This window comes from Schistocerca nitens, chromosome 10, assembly GCF_023898315.1.
Source record: "Schistocerca nitens isolate TAMUIC-IGC-003100 chromosome 10, iqSchNite1.1, whole genome shotgun sequence".
Classification (NCBI taxonomy): domain Eukaryota; kingdom Metazoa; phylum Arthropoda; class Insecta; order Orthoptera; family Acrididae; genus Schistocerca; species Schistocerca nitens.
In genome coordinates this window covers 131,186,108-131,203,159 of record NC_064623.1, presented here as the reverse complement: position 1 = coordinate 131,203,159, position 17,052 = coordinate 131,186,108, and the positions used below count along the sequence as shown (strand labels likewise).

At 43.3% G+C, this 17,052-nt stretch overlaps 1 protein-coding gene across 1 annotated transcript in view; it reads left to right on the top strand.

The window, feature by feature from the left end:
• Positions 1-3,553: 3,553 nt before the first annotated feature.
• LOC126210076 (uncharacterized) overlaps positions 3,554-17,052 on the top strand; it is a 100,067-nt gene continuing 86,568 nt past the window's right edge. Inside the window, exon 1 of the mRNA XM_049939203.1 lies at positions 3,554-3,683. The gene's annotated coding sequence lies outside the window, so the exon portion shown is untranslated. The remainder of the gene's footprint in view (positions 3,684-17,052) is intronic.

The window sequence follows — 17,052 nt, the reverse complement described above, 5'->3', positions numbered from 1 at the left end:
CGTTTTGAATGCGTTCATTGTCTTCTTGACAGAATTGTTCATTGGCCAAATTTCACTTACACACAAGGCTACACACCACACAAATACCTTCATAAACTACTACCCAACCATTTAAATATCTATACGATGTCAAAAAATTTTCTTTTCCAGAAACACTCTTTTTGCTGTTGGCAGTCTGCATTTTATATCCCCCCTACTTCTGTCTTCTCAATTACTGTATCCCTTTAAAGTCATTGAAGTTTTACAACTGCAGTGTGATTTCTGTTCAAGTTTCAGATATCTTGTGTCTCTGTGTTTTACCGCTGATACCACCAGAGTTTCTAAGAGTTTCTTTCAGTTAAGACTGTCATAACCTTTCTCTGAAAATAAAAATGCCATAAACACAAGCTTCCCTTTCTTTAGTCTGTTTAATAAGCTATGTGGTATTATTAGTATTGCCTCGCGTGTTCAGAAATTTCGCAGGAATCTAACATTGTGCTAATGTTAGCTTGTATAAGCCCTCTCCCTCCCCTCTCTAAATACGAGTACTCCTTCCACCTTCCAGCCTTCTCTTCTTTGCTTAGGTCTGGCTTGGCAAATGAGCTCTTGACAGTTCTCTCTTTAACAAAGTTTTGTTCCCTCTTGATCTTTTTTAATTTCAGCGTATATATTTTCCAAGCGCAAAATCACAGTTGCGATTTTGGACTTTCGGTCAACGTCATGTTTTAGACATTTCTGTTCCATACGGCCTACTTTATTTGCTGAATTTTTATGTTTTCCCCTGTTGACAATTAAATTCAATATATCGCGTTTTATCCAAGGATTTCTACTGTAACTTGTTCCCATTTACATTCTCTGCTGCCTTCACCACTTCCTCTCTCAAAGATATTCAATCGTACTGTAGTGGATTCCTTCCTCTGTTTCAGTTAGTCGATGCCTAATCGTCCCTTTAAGACTATCGAAAAACGCTGGTTCTTAAATTATTCAGGTTCCATATCCTCAATTTGCTATCGTTTACGGTCTCTTGAATTGTAACTGCATTTCATAGCCAATAAAATATCCTCGGTCAGCGTCTGCAATGGGAAATGGATTACAATTTAAAATCGAGTTTCGAAAATTCTGCTCCAAATATGCATCCTTCTTTCATCATTCTTAAGCGAAGTGTTGGCGATGATAAAATTGTGCTCTGCGCAAAATTCAATCAGGAGGCTGCCCCTTTCATCCATTCCCCCAACTCTACCTTTTCCTACTATTTTCTCTTCCGATATCTGCAAACGAATTCCATTCTCTCATCACATTTTAAACTTTTGTCTCGCTTAACTATCTGAATAATCTCTTTTATCGTACATTCCTCCAATCAGTTCATCATCTGTGGTGTAGGTAGGCATGTAAACCTGTATCACCGTGCCAGCCGGCGTGGCCGTGCGGTTCTAGGCGCTACAGTCTGGAGCCGAGCGACCGCTACGGTCGCAGGTTCGAATCCTGCCTCGGGAATGGATGTGTGTGATGTCCTTAGGTTAGTCAGGTTTAATTAGTTCTAAGTTCTCGGCGACTGATGACCTCAGAAGTTAAGTCGCATAGTGCTCAGAGCCATTTGAACCATTTGTATCACCGTGGTGTGAATGTTAGCGTTATGTCTGTCTCGGTAATGATAATGTTATTGGCAGTTTAGAGATGGAGCTGAGTTTTGTGATACTACTTCACTGGCAGTTTCAATAGCTGACACTCACAGAGTGGTTGAAATACATGATCTTAACATAGAAAGTACCGAGGATCAACTGTCAGATATTTTCAGCAATAAATACATGACTACCACATAAGAGGTAACGTGCTATCGTTATAGTAATTTGCGTCTAGGCACTGCAATTTCCAATACTAAAAGCTGGTATGGAAAAAAAACAATAAAGTTTCTGTTCTAATGTAACTGGGTTTTCTCTTTTGATGCTAGTCAGTTGTCAGGATGAGCATTACTGCAAAGGTCATTTGATTCTAAATCATTATGTCAGGGTGGAAAACACTTAATAAATTAATTTTTCTCTCTTAACAACATGTGGGCAGGGTGGGTTCTATCTACGCTCGAGTATGAGGTAGAATGAAACAGCATTTTTACATAAGATAACTTTTATTGAAGATTTGTGCAACGGTTTCCTTACTGGATTGTTCTGGCTCGGAGAGCGGCAGCTGTGTCGTTTGCGAAGCCTTCATGCTGCGTGAGCGGCGGCGTCTGATTACGCCTGGCTGTGTGTATCTCATGTCGCCGTCTCGCCCAGTTCACTGGAGATGCGCACGTGCTGTGGCCCGTTCAATTATTGAGAACGAAGTCGTGAATCGGATGGTGATACCTTGGATGTGGCGTCCCAGTGTTCCTCTTCTCTGTGAGGCCGCGTGTGACAGTGTTGTGCGTCGGCCAGCGGAGCGGCGCGGCGGGGGAAGGCCAGCGTCCCGGACTCGAACAACGGACTCCAGCTCGCCAGTCTTGTCAGATCTTCATCCCCAGCTCACGGGTGACTGCTGATGTGAGGCCGTCTCCTTCCCGTCCTCACGAGTCACCCGGGTACATAAAAATCAGTCTTCAAATACCTTTTAACTTCTGTCTTCTGGCGGCGAGGCTGTGGCTTGCTATTCCATCACAGCGACGGACTTGGTGCTTCTGTGTACGATGTAGTCTCTTCCTACATTACGGTCTTCAGCACCAAAACTGAACTGAAAACTATCTTGTCGGGCGCACTGCATCTCGCGTATTTATTCACTGAAGGTGAACGACTTCAGGGTCATTGCCTCTTCTGTCACATTGAAAAGCTCCTCGAAGAATCTTCTTGACGTCGGTCATTGGCTTTTGGAATGTAGGCGAGGGCCTTTGATCACATGTGACAACAGAGGAACACGTGAGCCGGTCATTGCCTCTTCTGTCACGTTGAAAAGCTTCTCGAAGAATCTTCTTAACGTGGGTCATTGGCTCTTGGAATGTATGCGAGGGCCTGTGATCACATGTGACAATTGAGAAACACGAGCTGGTCTGGCGATGCCCTGACGGCTGACTCGACAGTGTCCGCTTATGTGGGGAGGGCGATGGCTTCTCTTGAACGTGCTGACTTGCAAGCACCGGACGTTGCCACTGCTGCTCTGTCCGCAGTTTGCCAGTGTGTAATTCTTCTAAACTAAACTAAGTTTTTCATTCATTTTCTAATTTCTACTTCACTTCACATTGATTTCACTACATTATTTACCTATCTTAAGTACCACTCAACACTGGGGCGATCGGTTTTCTAAATGAGATAGTGAACAATCATGAACGTTAATCATCAAATCTGTTTATGGTAAAATAAGTAAACACGAATAATGAAATGTGTGAAGGAGTACGTCGTAAAGAAAGTAAAGAATTGCTGTGTCTTGACCCAACTTCGTCTTTCTTCTTGTAGATTCACGGTACAGTTAATCAAATGCACGGCGCGTACCTCAACGGCGGTCCGTCATTGGCTACCGCTATCTTCCGCCGCTTCCAGATGGGAACGCCTATTCCGCGATCCGCCGCGGAAAAACGCTTGCCGCTGCTGTTGCCTCGCGCCGCGCAGTAGCAGGAATCAACATCGAAGAGGAAAACCGCACCGCGCATGCGCGGAGTGCCGCTGACGAAGTCTCGGGCGGGGCGGCCGTTGTGTGAGTTCGCAGTTAGTGTCACGCGGCAAGATCCGGTATCTCCAAACGTAAGTTCGCTGGATGGATTACGATTTTTCACGTCGTTCTATGTGCTTCTATGCCTGCATATAACTATACCTGAATATAACTGTAGACTACTCGCTAAGGGCAGTACAGATCTCAATATTCTGAGACTAGTCTGCTCAACCGGCAGTTCTCAAACTTTTTCCGTCGTGCTTTCCTTCTGAACCGTAAATTATTTTACCCTCCCCCTCCTACTTTTCTATCCTCCTCAGCACTTCTCGTCCCTGGCACAGAAACACTCCACTTACTTCGCTCTAATTTTTGCAACTAACAGTTACAACAATAACAATAATAATAAAAATTAGAGACTGCCCTTCGAACGTATCAAACATTGTTTTTAATTATCACACATTAGGGTTATTCAAAGGTGATGAAACTTAACGGTTACTTCTAGTTTATAAATAACCACGACTGTGTGTGTTATTAGATCTGAACAAAGTCTTCATTTCACTGCATTTTTTTTTTTTTTTTTACAAATTTGTTAGTTAAAGCTTAGCTTTTTCCGTCTACATTGCTTCTAATTTATTTAAAAAGTTTTATTATGTGAAATATTACGACGTACAAATGACGATAGAACAGTGAACTTTTAAATGCCAATCAAAACACTCTTATATTCAAACTGATCATCCAAAAAGGAAATAAGAGCAAAAATGCACTCGATGAAAATTCGGGATGTTTCTGAAATTTGCACGTTTACTGTGATGTGTATACGTGAATTTGTGAAGAAAGCAGAACCAGCTTTGGTATATCTCTGAAACAGGAACTCGCAGATCCCGTTCAGGCGCATTGGGGGCCCGTATTTCGTCTTAATACCATTGCGAAAAATGTTGACTCACACATGTAAGTTAATGCGAAGAGTAATAACGTGTCCACTGTCCTTCATCATTCCGAATCTGCATTTAGAAGTTTTTAAGAAACTTTGCTATAAGTTTATTTCCGAATGTTTTATTGTTTTTGTTGTTGTCTTCAGTCCTGAGACTGGTTTGATGCAGCTCTCCATGCTACTCTATCCTGTGCAAGCTTCTTCATCTCCCAGTACCTACTGCAGCCTACATCCTTCTGAATCTGCTTAGTGTATTCATCTCTTGGTCTCCCTCTACGATTTTTATCCTCCACGCTGCCCTCCAATGCTGCTAAATTTGTGATCCCTTCATGCCTCAGAACATGTCCTACCAACCGGTCCCTTCTTCTTGTCAAGTTGTGCCACAAACTCCTCTTCTCCCCAATTCTATTCAATACCTCCTCATTAGTTACGTGATCTCCCCATTTAATCTTCAGCATTCTTCTGTAGCACCATATTTCGAAAGCTTCTATTCTCTTCTTGTCCAAACTATTTATCGTCCATGTTTCACTTCCATACATGGCTACACTCCATACAAATACTTTCAGAAACGACTTCCTGACACTTAAATCGATACTCGATGTTAACAAATTTCTTTTCTTCAGAAACGCTTTCCTTGCCATTGCCAGTCTACTTTTTATATCCTCTCTACTTCGACCATCATCAGTTATTTTGCTCCCCAAATAGCAAAGCTCCTTTACTACTTTAAGTGTCTCATTTCCTAACCTAATTCCCTCAGCATCACCCGACTTAATTCGACTACATTCCATTATCCTCGTTTTGCTTTTGTTGATGTTCATCTTATCTCCTCCTTTCAAGACACTGTCTATTCCGTTCAACTGCTCTTCCAAGTCCTTTGCTGTCTCTGACAGAATTACAATGTCATCGGCGAACCTCAACGTTTTTATTTCTTCTCCATGGACTTTAATACCTACTCTGAATTTTTCTTTTGTTTCCTTTATTGCTTGCTCAATATACTGATTGAATAACATCGGGGAGAGGCTACAACCCTGTCTCACTCTCTTCCCAACCACTGCTTTCCTTTCATACCCCTCGACTCTTAAAACTGCCATCTGGTTTCTGTACAAATTGTAAATAGCCTTTCGCTCCCTGTATTTTATCCCTGCCACCTTCAGAATTTGAAAGAGAGTATTCCAGTCAACATTGTCAAAAGCTTTCTCTAAGTCTACAAATGCTAGAAATGTAGGTTTGCCTTTCCTTAATCTATTTTCTAAGATAAGTCCTAGGGTCAGTATTGCCTCACGTGTTCCAACATTTCTGCGGAATCCAAACTGATCTTCGCCGACGTCGGCTTCTACCAGTTTTTCCATTCGTCTGTAAAGAATTTGCGTTAGTATTTTGAATGTTTTATTACTTGAGAGTTTTGTTAACTCCTCATGTTCTATTGTTTTAAGTGTGGTTAATGGTGTAGGATCTGACGGGTTGTGGATCTAGTCTTACTCAAATGAAGGTTCTGGAACTCTGTCCTTGAATTGTTGACGAAGGTTTTTGAGATGCTACGCCAATTCTACTAATTTTGCCTAGATGCAAGTCCTTTCCTCTTTACGAATTCAGAGAAAATATCTCGCAGTTGCTATTCTCCATCTGTATTTTCAAAAGTCCACGTCTTCTCTTAAACGCAAGCACTTTATTGTTTAGACATATATTAGTATCTCTGTCTTGAAGTGATACGTTAAGATCATTCAGTTTCTCATAAACGTCGGTTCAGCTGTTCAACAAGAAAAGACGGACATCATCCTCCAGATCCGCAACTCGACAAAGAATTATATCACGAGACAACCAACGTACTTCCGCGTGCGATAGAAGCGATCATGATTAGAACCTATCTCCTCACAAAGACGGAAAATGGCCTACTGTTTAAAGCTCGAGCTTTCACAAAATTTGCAACACTGACTGCATCGTTGAGCACTTCATTAATTCCGTTCGTATTACTTTATAAGACAATGGATCCTTGTGTACCGTGAAATGTGTGAACTTTACAGAAGTAGAAAGGGCGCACTCTTCCTTGAACCCCTTTTCAGTTCCAGTAAACGCTGCTACCGCATCGTTGCATGTAACAACACAATTTGTCCGTCACAGATTGTTGTCAGCAAAAAAGTAATTTACAGAAAAGAAACTATCTTCGCCTGCGGTCCCCCCTTTCAGAGATTTACAAAATAGACCATCCTCGTGTATTTCGCGTTCGTAACACTAGCGAACAAAAACAAGAAGCTGGGAAAGATTTCCTGTATCAGTACCGTCATGAGGTCGCAGGGGGAATTTTGGGCTATCATGAAGATGTGGTAGTAATTACTTTTTCATGTCACGTTATAGCATTACTATGACGATCACGGTATCATCTGAGAGTGGTATCGATTTCACACTCGCCCCAAACCTTTCTTCGTGTATTTCGACGGTTGTGGGAAGAAGTAATTTCTCACAAACAATGGTTGCTGATTTGCATATTGCAATTAAGTACGATAAATCTTGAATGCTCGTAGTGCTTTCGTAGAAGCTAATACCTGGTTTTTGAGGAATCTGGAATTTCGTTTTAGTTGTTGCTAATTACGCTGTAAAAATTCGAGGGTTTCACTCATACGATTTGGATGTTTTTTTTTTTTTTCAGGTGTCTCCTTAGTTTTACACTCTTCAAGCTATTGGTGGCTAAATAAAAAATACATTACAATCTTCCTCGTTATTTCAACTGATGCTGCTAAACTGTAGTGCCAGATTATCAACTTGATGTTTACGCACTTTGGTTTAAAACTAACATTGCTGATAAGAACAGAGAAAGACACACAATTTGATTAAATTCGAATCATTTTCCTTATTAGAATCGCATACTTTCGAAGGAGAAGGCACTCGGTAAATCCCTCCCGTGGGATCTCTTGTCCCCACTGCGAATCTTTCATTTATCCATGGCAATGGAGGAACTTGGATTACTTTATTTTAAATCCAATTGACTGCTTCCAATGAACATGCACTAGTACTCAGCTTCTAGCCTACGTACTACCTTTCGACTGGTTTCGGAAGCTTGGCTGAAATCGTGTGGACCGTCACAGTACTATGATTAACAATCTGCTATTGAAGTCAGCGCTGTAAAGAAGTGGCAGTCACATTGTCCAGTGGTTTATTGTCATTGGTGATTGGTAAATGCTTGGTAAGCAACTACACATCTGCGTGTTTGGTTTGATTCTCACATTTCCTGCTGACAGGAACTACTGATAAGTTCTTGCGAAATAAATCAGCGAATTACCGATGCTGTCTCCGCCCCCGGTAGCTGAGTGGTCAGCGTGACAGACTGTTAATACTAAGGGCCCCGGTTCGATTTCCGGCTAGCTCGGAGATTTTTCTTCGCTCTGGGACTGAGTGTTGTGTTGTCCTAATCATTTCTTCCCCATCGACGCGCACGTCGCCAAAGTGACGTGAAATCGAGAGACTTGCACCTGGCGAACGATCTACCCGACGGGAGGCCCTGGACACACGACATTTATTTACCGATGCGGTAGCTTCCTAACTTGGTTCATGGAAGGAGAATCTGACGCTAACAATATTTGTTCGGCGGATGTCTGTTGTAATATGAAATGCAAAGATTTCAATGAATAGCCAGCGCCCCCCTTCTATTACTCTCTGTCCCCCATCCCCCCTCCAAAGTGGGGGGGGGGGAGGAGGGCGGACGCATACATCATTATTTAACGAAACTACTAGATGTAATGTTACAAATAACATTTGATAACAGTGTGCTATTTAACATTTGACTCCTCTCCAGGCCAGAGTAACTTTTAAGTGCTAGTCGAATAGCAAAAAACCTCTGTTTTTGACTGTTTTCATGTTTACTTCGGTCAGCAACACAAAAAAGTTATAAAAAACTGATAGTGCGCCTTCCCTCTTTGCCAGTGCAGTGATTTATGGCACTGAAAACGATTCTTCACCTCCAGTGCATGGCAGAATGGTGATTTATTCTTTTATTTGGCTGCTAATACTGTCAAAACAGGTGACATCCACAAAAAAAAAAAGGACTGTGGACTGCCGCGGTAGAATTTTATCTTTCTCTGATTAATATTAGCTCTCTGGCCAGTACCTAATGCATATTTTATCCTTTTTTGATATAATGTCTGCAAGAGTGTGACAGAAACTAACCCCAGAAGAGCATTAAGCATGGAATGGTAAACAAAAATGTGTTGCTTCTCTGGTCCTGCAACAATAAAATACAGGTACCTGCCAACTAATACCAAGTAATTTCTATAAACCTCCGTGTTACTCACTTACTCTTACGGCCTTCTGCCTCCCCTTCAATTACCCATCTCATCAATGTGTACTGAAATAATTCCCACTGCATCATCAGTAAACATTATCATCTACATCACATAGTCTTGACTCACCGCAGGAGCTGTTCCTATCTCAGTTGTCCTAGATAAATGAGTGGTCAGCGCGACAGAATGTCAGTCCTAAGGGCCCGGGTTCGATTGCCAGGTGGGTCGGACATTTTCTCCCGTCAGAGACTGGGTTTTGTGTTATCCTAATTTCGTCCCCATCAACGCCCAAGTCGCCGAAGTGGCGTCAAATCGAAAGACTTGCACCTGGCGAACGGTCTACCCGACGGGAGGCCCTAGTCACACGACATTTACCTTTAGTTGTCCTAGAAGCCTAGAACACTGACCTAATCTGGCACCCATACTTCTTTCTCTGGTCCCGTGATTCTCTCATGTACTACACCAATCAAGCTTTTCAGCACCTTATACTCTCACGGCCGATATATGCTTAAACGAGGGAGTACCCAATAAACGGGAATAACATTGCCGTGGGCGGAGCTTGTGTAGTACACATTCGTGCCGCGAGGCGTGCGTAGCGCAACTCAATGCCAGTTCAGTTCCGCCTGTGTTCACCGGGCTTGCGCTGTTTATCTGCAGTGACTGTATTTGTTAACACTGTTTTGTTCTTGTTTAGCTGTTTTATGACGAGAAGTTTAAGTGAACAAAATTACGGTATATTGATAATTTTTACTTATGGACCGTCTGACAGCAACTGAATAAAACACAATTTTAGTGCCATACGCGTTTCGCCTTTATTTTCTGCAAAGCATCATCAGTGGCCTGGAATATGTACATATGATAGCTATTTTATTTACTGTGCCTATAGGTTATAAACAGTTCTGGTGGCTGCTATTTCCTATTAAGTAGTAATGTTTTGAACTGTACTTACAGGTTGCGTGGATAATTTCTTACATATTACGCTCCTGTTGCATTTTTGGTGTTGTTCTTCTTCTTATGAACGCCAATTTGCGGTTTTTTCCACATTCCACAGCACTATGCACTGAACGCTTGTTTTAATGCAATGTTTAGGTTTCTGTTGCCGACTGTCAGATGTTTTTGCCAAAGATCGAAACTTATGAGTGTAAATGTTAAAGTGTCTCTGGTCTGTTCGTTTATGCATTTGTGTGTGCGTTTGTGTATGTGTATGTGTGTGTGTGTGTGTGTTTCGGTGTGATATTAATTTAACTTTTTTTTTTTGCTCTGTGTGTGCGTGTGTGTGTGTGTGTATGTGTTTTGGTGTGAGATATATTTTTTGTGCTGTGTGTGTGTGTGTGTGTGTGTGTGTGTGTGTGTCTGTATTTTCGTGTGGTATAATTTTGTGTGTGTGTGTGTGTGTGTGTGTGTGTGTGTGTGTGTAAGTGTATGTATGTGTCCAGATGGTGTGGGGAAGAGTTTTCTTGTTTTATGTTATCATTTCCTTTATTAAGTGTAGTAGGGAGCTTGTGCTGATGTGTGTTTGTTCATTTATCACATGTTTGTTTTCTGCTATGGCTTTCTGGATGTGGAAGTTTTCTTGTGTTTGTATAAGATGTTTGTCATGGTTGCTTATTCTCATTATTTTCATTTCTTGTTCCATGTTTGTAGGATGATGGTTGTAGTGTTTTAAATGCTCTGCAAATGTGCAATGGTTTGTTTCATACTTCCAACATCTGATATGTTCTTTGTATCTTGTTTCAAAATTCCTGCATGTCATGCCTATGTATACTGCATCACAACTTTGACATTCAAGTTTATATATTCCTGATTGTTGGAATTTGTCTCTCTTGGTAATTGGCTGGCTTAGGTGTGACTACAGACAGGACTAAAATAGTTGAAGATGTCATTACAGCTATGTCAAGCATTCCCTGTAACGAGTACAACAGGTTCAAGGAAATACATCTGAGACTCCATAAGACGATACAGCACAAAAAATTCAACAAAACATGCAAAAAGAACGATTTAATTCGAAGTTACATTAATGTAAAGGTAAAAAACAGTTCTACAGTGGCACAAAAGTCGAAATCATTTGCAGAACGATATTGGTTACTACATGAAATTAAGATGCTCTATTCGAAAAAAACAGCACCTAAACATGATGCTCTATGAGACTCATCTAGAATTGGCAAAAAACGTAGGAAATGCCGCAGTTTTCATGGCACTAGTAGAAAAAAACTGAACACAACACATACACAGCAATGAAACATTTACAAAACAAACATAAACAGAAGATAATGAAACTAACAGTAAAAAAGACGCAAAAATACGTTTACATTTTAAATGTGAAACCACATGAACTCCAACACACATTCCATCCACGCTTAGTTAACCTAACAGAGACAGAACTACACGAAAATGAAAAAATGCTCTTGGAAAAACGTTTGAAATACTGCACCAATAGCAAAGTCAACAATCAGTACATAGAAAATCTCATTGTAGAAACTGAACACATCCTTACACATGAAGAACAACAAAATAATTGTGAAATAAACATAGGACTGACAAGAGAGCTAGTAAAAGAAGAAATAAAAGGCATAATAAAACAAACACAGCAGACGCACAATAAGAACAACCAAACAGAAGCAGCCACTATGAAATGATTAAAACAAAAGTTAACAAACAATAATGTATTAATAACAAGAGCAGACAAGGGAAATGTAACAGTACTCATCGATAAAGAGCAATACATCACAAAAACCAAGGAATACATAAACACCAATGCCATACTAAAACTGAAGTCAGATCCAACTACACGATTCCAGGCAAATGTGAAACGAACACTGAAAAAAATTGAACACATACTCACAGACAAACAGAAATACTACTTAACACAGAAAAACTCACAAGCACCAACACTCCACAGTCAACCGAAAGGACATAAAGATGGAATACCAATGAGAGCTGTTATCAGCTTCAAGAAAGCCCCAACATACCGCATAGCCAAACACCTCCAAAAGTTAGTTACAAAACACTATAAAGTAGAAAACAACAGAACAGTGATAAACACAGGAAACCTAATAGAAAACATACAGAACATACAGGTACCACACACAGCATCACTGATTTCATTCGATATAGAAAATATGTATACCTCCATCCCTATCACAGAAACAATAGAAATCATAGAATAAAATCTCTCATCCCACAGCAACCTCACCACAGATGCAATAAAAGAACTAACAGATATGCTCAGACTGACAACTGAACAAAACTACTTTCAGTTTGAGAAAGAATATTATCTACAAATTGATGGACTGCCCATGGGATCCCCAATATCAGGAACACTAGCAAATATTTTCATCAGTCACCTAGAAAATCAGATATTTGAAAAGATAACCACAAATGAAAGTTTCAAAATCATATATTGGTACAGATACGTGGATGACATTATTTGTCTGGTAGATGAGCCAAGTGAAAAAATAGATGAACTCCATTCAGAAATAAACAAAGCTCACCAGAACATAAAATTCACACTTGAAAAAGAAAGAGAAAATCAAATAAATTTTCTTGAGATTACAATTAAACAAGAAAATGGCAAACATACATTTAACATCTTTAGAAAACCAACAGCCACAGACACAATAATACATTCCACATCCAACCACCCCACAGCCAGAAACTTGCAGCACTAAGCCACATGTTACATAGATTAAACAGAATCCCACTCAGCAAGAGAAACTATGAACAAGAAATGAGTACAATCATACAAATAGCTAGGAACAATGGGTATGACACACATGTGGTACACAGGCTCAATCAAAAAATAAAAACACAAATAAAAAACAAACACAACATTTCCAGAATACAAAAGAACTCACAAACTGAAAACTTACAAACACACTCAACAAACACTCACAATGACAACACCACACAGAAAAGAACCAGATGGTACACCATGACCTACACACATAAACTAACACACAGAGTTGCAAACATCCTAAAGAGACAGGGCTTCAAAAAAGCATATAAGCCTGGGCAAACCCTTCAATCACACCTATGCCATCCAGCTACCAAGAGGGACAAATTCCAACAATCAGGAATATATAAACTTGAATGTCAAAGTTGTGATGCAGTATACATAGGCATGACATGCAGGAATTTTGAAACAAGATACAAAGAATGTAGTGGACTGACAAGGCAGCCAGTCCACAGAGACGGGTAGCCGAAAGGCACACGTATACACACGCTGACTGGCGCGAAGTCTGGAACAGGACACGTGATGAATGTGATAAAGAAAAGAACGTAGCTACTAGAACACTTAACTTTTATATCGTCCTTTGATATACAGCATTCTTGATGATACAAGTGAGACTATCTTGAGATACATGCAATGGTACAAATGGCGCCTTGCTAGGTCGTAGCCATTAACTTAGCTGAAGGCTATTCTAACTGTCTCTCGGCAAATGAGAGAATGGCTTCGTACGTGTAGTCGCTAGCAATGTCGTCCGTACAACTGGGGCGAGTGCTAGTACGTCTCTCGAGACCTGCCGTGTGGTGGCGCTCGGTCTGCGATCACTGCCAGTGGCGACACGCGGGTCCGACTTGTACTAACGGACCGCAGCCGATTTAAGCTACCACCTAGCAAGTGTGGTGTCTGGCGGTGACACCACATTCCTCCCCCGCAAATCGGCGAACGGTCGTGTGATAAGGCTTCCGCCCGCCGTGGGGAGGACCCCATGTTGACGTATGCGACGAGGTGGGGAGCCTAACAACAGGCGAGGCTGTGCCACCCGCACCCTGCCATTCGGTCCGAGGGGAGCTAGGAAACGCCTGAAAACCTAGTCCAGGGTGCACGTCAACATGCGGTGTATGCGCCCGTAATGAGACAGGAGGGGCCGAAGGGTCGACCTCCATTGCGTCGGGGGATCCGACGCGCGATTACGACATCTGGGCCGGAGCGGGCAAGAGTTCCACGGCGGAGGACAGCTGGTCACGGGAAGCGATCGGCGGCGCGTGACCCAGGGAGGCGCTGGGCGGCTGCAGTGAAGCGTCCACTGCGGGAGGCGCCGGCAGGAGAACAGGCGGCGGCGCGGCGGCGCCGGCATGTCGCCATGAGGCAATAGGGAAGGCAGCGTCGGTAACACCTGCGGATGAGGCGAGCCAGTAGATGGGTCCCCAGGGCGCTGACCGGACGGCACCGTCGCTGAAAGCAGACGGGGAGCGGCAGAACCCAGGCGACGACAGAGGCGCATCTGATTGAGATGCCGACGCACCTCACCAGAGGCCCCCAAAACCAAATACATCGCGCGGCCGAGGCAGCGAAGAATGCGCCCTGCGAGCCAACGCCGTGAACCTCAATAGTTGCGATAAAATACAACGTCGCCAGGAGCAAAAGCAGGAGTCTGCCGCTGCACAGGAACCTGATGCGGCGGATGCAGCAAAGACATCAAGGTTCGATGAGGACGACCGTGGAGCAACTCAGCCGGCGAGCGACCATCGCGGGGCTGAGAGCGATACGAGGACAAAAAGAGCAATAACGCGTCCTCCCGAGAATGCGACTCTTTCAACTTCAACATCTGTGACTTGAAAGTCCGGACCAATCGTTCAGTGGCACCGTTTGACTGAGGCGAAAACGGCGCGGATGTCAGATGTTTAATACCATTGGCCTTGCAGAATGACTGAAATTCTGCGGACATGAATTGTGGGCCATTGTCGGAAACAATAGTCTGCGGAAGACGTTCAACGCAAAAAATAGCAGACAACACTTGGATGGTGGCAGAAGACGTCGTGGAAGACATCCGGACAACAAAAGGAAAATTACTGGAAGAATCGACCACAACCAACCATCGAGCATTCCAGAATGGACCGGCAAAATCTATGTGCAAGCGTTGCCAAGGGGAAGTGGCTTTCGGCCATGCAAAGAATTTCCGCGGTGGCGCGGATTGTTGTTCGGCACTCGCCAGGCAAGAAGAGCACATATCCGTAATCGCAGCATCGATTCCGAACCAAGTACAGTGCTGACGAGCAAGTTGTTTCGTGCGCACAATACCCCAATGTCCTTGGTGAAGAAGCCGTAAGACAGAGGACTGTAACGACCGTGGGACCATGACTCTGGACTGGTCATTATCAGAACGCAACAACAAAACACCACGTCGTACAAAAAGTCTCTCCTTGTGAGCAAAAAATCGGCGAACCAACGGATCCTCGATCCGTGACTTCGACAAGGGCCATTGCGTAGCAACAAAACGCAAAACAGTAGCAAGGACAGGGTCAGCAGCTGTGGCTGTAGCCACACGACGAAAATCAATCGGAAACGATTCGACCACGTCATCGGTTTCCGAATCAATGAACATGCAAGCAAGTGCGGAAGAATCGAATGCTTTATCCTCAGCAACAGGCAAACGGGACAACGCATCAGCGTTGCCATGCTTAGCAGGGGACCGATATAAGATATCGTAGCGGTGGGCGACCTCATCACGCAATGCGTGGGGAACATTGCGCGCTCTGAAAATTTTCGGTTGCGCGTTCACTTTCAGTTCCAATTGTGCTTCGTAGTTCTTAGCGCAACCAAGGCCCGGTGCAAAAATGTCTGCAAATTCGTCACACAGACGAGAAACACTGTCTGAAGGCATAGTCTCGTTCACTGATAGGACCTGATTGACGATAGACAAGTTAAACAACTGAAATAAATCTAACCCAAACAAGTTCACTGCAGTAGAAGAACGAATTACGTAAAACGACACAAGTTTTGTTTGTCCCTTGTATGTGGCAAGAAGGCTGCACTGTCCTAATACAGGGATAGCTTGTCCGGAATAACTCGTGAGCTGAACATTTGCGGCACGCAACGGAGGTGCGCCCAGTTGTTTGTACGTGGCGTGATTGAGCAATGAAACTGCAGCTCCGGTATCGAGCTGGAACGGTATCACTTGTCCGGCAAAGTCCAAATCTACAAAAAGTTTATTGTCCTGCTGACGACAAGAGCGACTGTTTTGTGCAACGTGAGCAGACACTGGTACAGAATCACGTGCGACGTGACGGGATTTGCGTCGACGTCGACGCACACTTTTTGTGGGACGAACACAGTCACTGTTAGCGAGAGGAACACTGGGCGGAGTGGCACTAACTACATGAATGTCCATGGGCGAAGGGTCACGAGCCAGATTGTCCTTGGTTCTATTCCAGCGCGAAGCAAAGGGCCTGGAATGGTTGTGAGTGTCTGATCTGAGCTTTTTCTGGCAAACACTTTGAACATGTCCTTTCTTATTACAGAAAAAGCAAATAGCTTGGCGTGACGGGCAATTCTCACGCGAATGTCTAGTTGCACACCGCGGGCATGATTTCACTACATTTGATTGCTTGCGCGGGACACGTGGCTGCGCGGACATGTGCGAGGGCAGGTTAGCGTTCCGTGCAGCGGGCCCGGCGGGCCGGTTAATGTGACACATGGCTGGCGAAGTTGCAAATGATTCCTGAGCAAAGTCAAGTGTGTCTTGCCTATCCAATATGTCTATCACTTGTTGAAGGGAGGGATTAACTAGTTTCAAAATCTGTTCCCTTATACGAACATCAGAAACGTTCTGTGCTATTGCATCACGCACCATAGTATCTGAATAAGGGAGTCCACAGTCACATTCAAATGCACACTCCCTAGTAAGTCCTTGCAAAGTTGCAACCCACTCCCTATTAGTCTGACCGGCCGTACGTTTTGTACGAAAGAACGCATACCTTTTTGCAACGACATTTACTGTTTCTTTCAAATAGGCATCTAAAGCAGACAAAATTTCTTCGTATGACAGAGTTGCTACATCGCGCCGGGGAAACAATTTCACTATCACACGGTAGGTGGACACACCTACACACGAAAGCAAAAACGGCTGCCGCTCATTACCTTGAATTCTGTAGGCGGCGAGATGAAATCCAAATTGTCGTGACCATTCCGGCCATGTCTCGTTGGCCGCCTCGTAGGGCCTAAATTGAGGTGCAACAGCATGGTGTGGCTGCGGTAGCGATGAAGCGGCGGCGGCCGCATCGTTTTGCAGCGCACGTTGACCCTGGATGAGTTGTCCAAGGGCATCCAATAACGCCTGCGTCTGCTGATTCTGCAAGCGATAAAATTCGGACAGTACATCTGGAGAATGTGGCGAAGCCATGACACAAGCAAATTAGTGCAATACGAATGCTAAAGTCCCTTTTTAGACTCGTCGCCAATGTTGTGGACTGACAAGGCAGCCAGTCCACAGAGACGGGTAGCCGAAAGGCACACGTACACACACGCCGACTGGC